The sequence below is a fragment of the Rutidosis leptorrhynchoides genome, chromosome 11, assembly GCF_046630445.1.
Source record: "Rutidosis leptorrhynchoides isolate AG116_Rl617_1_P2 chromosome 11, CSIRO_AGI_Rlap_v1, whole genome shotgun sequence".
Classification (NCBI taxonomy): Eukaryota; Viridiplantae; Streptophyta; class Magnoliopsida; order Asterales; family Asteraceae; genus Rutidosis; species Rutidosis leptorrhynchoides.
Window position 1 is genome coordinate 87696662 of NC_092343.1, and position 3400 is coordinate 87700061.

The window sequence follows — 3400 nt, forward strand, 5'->3', positions numbered from 1 at the left end:
AAACACGCCATCCTGTTACAGTCCTAGTAGGAATAAGCTCATTTTTTCAGTTGTGATGACAGTCATGCCACCCTTCTTAGCAGTTTAATAATTTCTTTCTTAACAACATCTTGCATATTAGGATTTAGTCTTCGTTGGCATTGCACATACGTTTTATGGCCTTCTTCCATAAGGATTTTATGTGTGCAATACGAAGGACTTATGCCTTTAATGTCATGAATTTTCCATGCAATAGCTGGTTTATGAGCTTTTAACACAGAAATGAGTTGAGATTTTTCATTTTCCGTAAGAGAAGATGATATTATTACAGGTAATTCAGATTCACCATGTAAATAGGCATATTCTAAATGGTTTGGAAGTGGCTTTAACTCTAATGTCGGTGGTTCTTTTATCGATGATTTGTATCGATATCTGTCTTCTTCTTTTAGCATTTGAATTTCTTCTGTTATTGGTTCATATCCATTAGCCATGAGTGCGGCTAACATTTTAGCTTCATCAATTGGTTCAGTTCCTTCTCCTAAAGAACATTCTCCTGTTCCTTGTAATTTTGGAAATTCTTCTAACAATTCTGCATGTGAATCTATAGTTTGAATATAATAACATGTATCATCTGCAGATTGAGGTTGTTGCATGGCTCTATCAACATAAAAGGTAACACTCTCGTCCTCTATACTTAGGGTCAGTTTCTTACCGAACACGTCTATTATTGCTTTAGCTTTGTTTAAGAATGGTCTTTCTAATATGAGAGGAACTCGAGAATCTTCTTCCATGTCCAGAATAACAAAATCTACTGGAAATACTAAAGGACCAACTTTAACTAACATGTTCTCCATTATCCCTCTGGGATATTTTACTGATCGATCGGCTAGTTGTATACTTATTCTTGTTGGTTTCAATTCTCCGAGGTCTAGTTTAGCGTATAGTGAATACGGCATTAAATTTATACTTGCACCTAAGTCTGACAATGCTTCTATTGAACTAAGACTTCCCAGAAAACATGGAATTGTGAAACTTCCTGGATCTGAATGTTTTTCTGGTATCTTATTCAACAGCACTGCAGAACAATTAGCATTCATCGTAGCAGCCGAGAGTTCTTCCATTTTCTTTCTATTTGTGATTAGATCTTTCAAGAATTTAGCATACCTTGGCATTCCTGAAATCACATCAATGAAAGGAAGATTGACATTTATTTGTTTAAACATATCCAAGAATTTAGATTGCTCGGCTTCAAGTCTTTCTTTTCTCATTTTACTCAGGTAAGGAAGTGGTGGTTGGTATGGTTTAACATAAGGCTAAGCCTTAACTGTGTTATCTTCATTAACCTTTTCAACTACCGGTTCTGTTTCCTTCTCTTGCTCATGTTGTGGTGCCTGTATAGTAGGAATAGAATCATCAGAAATTACAAGTATTTCAGGTGTTTAAGTGTAATACCACTTCTCGTGGTAATGGCTTTAGCTGTTTCATTCCGGGGGTTAGCATTTGTATCGCTAGGTAGACTTCCCGGTTTTCTTTCACCTATTAACCTTGCTAGGTTGCTTACTTCTTGTTCCAAATTTTGAATCGAAGCTTGTTGATTTCTAAATGCTTGAGCATTTTGTTCATTAGTTTGTTTCTGAGATGTGAAAAATTGAGTTTGAGATTCAACTAGCTTCGACATCATGTCTTCTAAATTTGGCTTTTTATCATCGATTTGTGGTGGTTTATTTTGAAAAATAGGTCTTTGCTGGTTGTAAGTATTATTGGATACTTGTTGATTGCTAGGACCTTGTTGGTTGTTGTATGGAACATTTCAGTTATAATTCTGATTTTGATTGTAGATTGGTCTTGGCGGTTGATAATTATTCTGATAATTATTTCCAGGCATTTGGTTCATGTATGAAACATTCTCTCTTTGTTCCATTATTTGTTCAATACTGAGACAATCTTTTGTCAAATGTGGTCCTCCACACTGCTCACAACTAATTCGTATTGAGTGAATATCCTTAGTCATCTTTTCCATTCGTCTCTCGACAGCATCTATCTTTGCAGACATGGAATCGAAGTCATGGCTAGAATTGGCTCTAGCCGCTTTAGATGATCTAACGATGTCTTTTTCATGATGCCAATCATGTGAGTGGGAAGCAGTGTTATCAATAATTTTGTAAGCTTCAGTTGCGGTTTTCTTCATAATGGAACCACCAGCTGCTATATCGATGTCTTTTCGTGTAGTGATGTCACATCCTTGGTAGAATATTTGTACTATTTAATAAGTGTCTAAACCATGTTGCGGACATCCTCTTAATAACTTTCCAAATCTTGTCCACGCGTCATATAGTGTTTCATTTGGCTTTTGTGTAAAAGTAACAATTTCTCCTTGAAGTCTCTTTAAGAAAATTTTCAACTAAAATATCCCATGTATCAATCGCCCCTTCAGGTAACGATTCTAACCAATCTTTGGCTTCCCCCTTTAAAGTCCAGGGAAATAACATGAGATAGATCTGGTCATCCTCCGCTTCTCGGATTTTAAATAGAGTACAAATCCTATTAAAGGTACGAAGATGTTCGTTCGGATCTTCCTTCGGCGCACCACTAAATTGGCATTGATTAGTTAACATGTGTAGGATTTTTCCTTTGATTTCATAATCTGGCGCATTAATGTCTGGTTGAGTAATGGCATGACCTTGGCCAGTGCGTTTAGCTCTCATTCGGTCTTCCATACTTAGAGGTTCCAGATTCTCCATGATTGAATTTGTTGAATCTGAATCACTAGAGGATTCTGATTTAATGGTTTCTTCCTTGACAATTTCTGGATGAGTGATTTGTGGTTCAGGAGGAATGATTAGTGGTTCAGGATCTCTGAATTGTCCCTGAATATCCTCCGGATTCTCAATTGTGAGGTCGGGTTCAAAAAATGGATTATCGGAAATTTGAATTGGAGTACTTGGTCGACTTGATGACGATTCTAAAGAAAAATCAACAGCGACAATATTGGCTAGATGTCTTGATCGAGTTACAGGTGGTGAACGTATGAAAGGTGGTGAACGTTTTGCTCGGTGCATTCACAGAATATCCTATTAGTTATAAAAGATAAAAATTATATAAGTTATCAAATTAATAGACTTTTCTGATTTTGCCCACATTTCAAATAGCCAATAGATGCAGCAGGTAGCCAGGACCCTTTAAATCGAAAGCCCACAACTCGCCACTAACAAATCCAACTATTACTACGAACCAGAAAATTTGGATGTCTATCAATTTAACCGCTTAAAATAATTTTTTGTCGAAATTTTGAAATAAAAATCTATGTCCTAAAAACTAGAGCGTAGAAATGAGAAAGAAAAAGAGCGCGTCGAAAAACGTCGAAAAATAAAAGGTCGAAAAAATAAGCGTCGAAAAATAAAAGTCGAAAAACAGTTGAAAA

General features: G+C 36.1%; 1 non-coding gene across 1 annotated transcript; it reads left to right on the forward strand.

Moving 5' to 3' along the window:
• Positions 1-2255: 2255 nt before the first annotated feature.
• On the forward strand, positions 2256-2362 carry LOC139879136 (small nucleolar RNA R71). The gene has a single exon (XR_011769989.1). It is a non-coding gene; the product is annotated as a small nucleolar RNA R71 (small nucleolar RNA).
• Positions 2363-3400: the final 1038 nt, after the last annotated feature.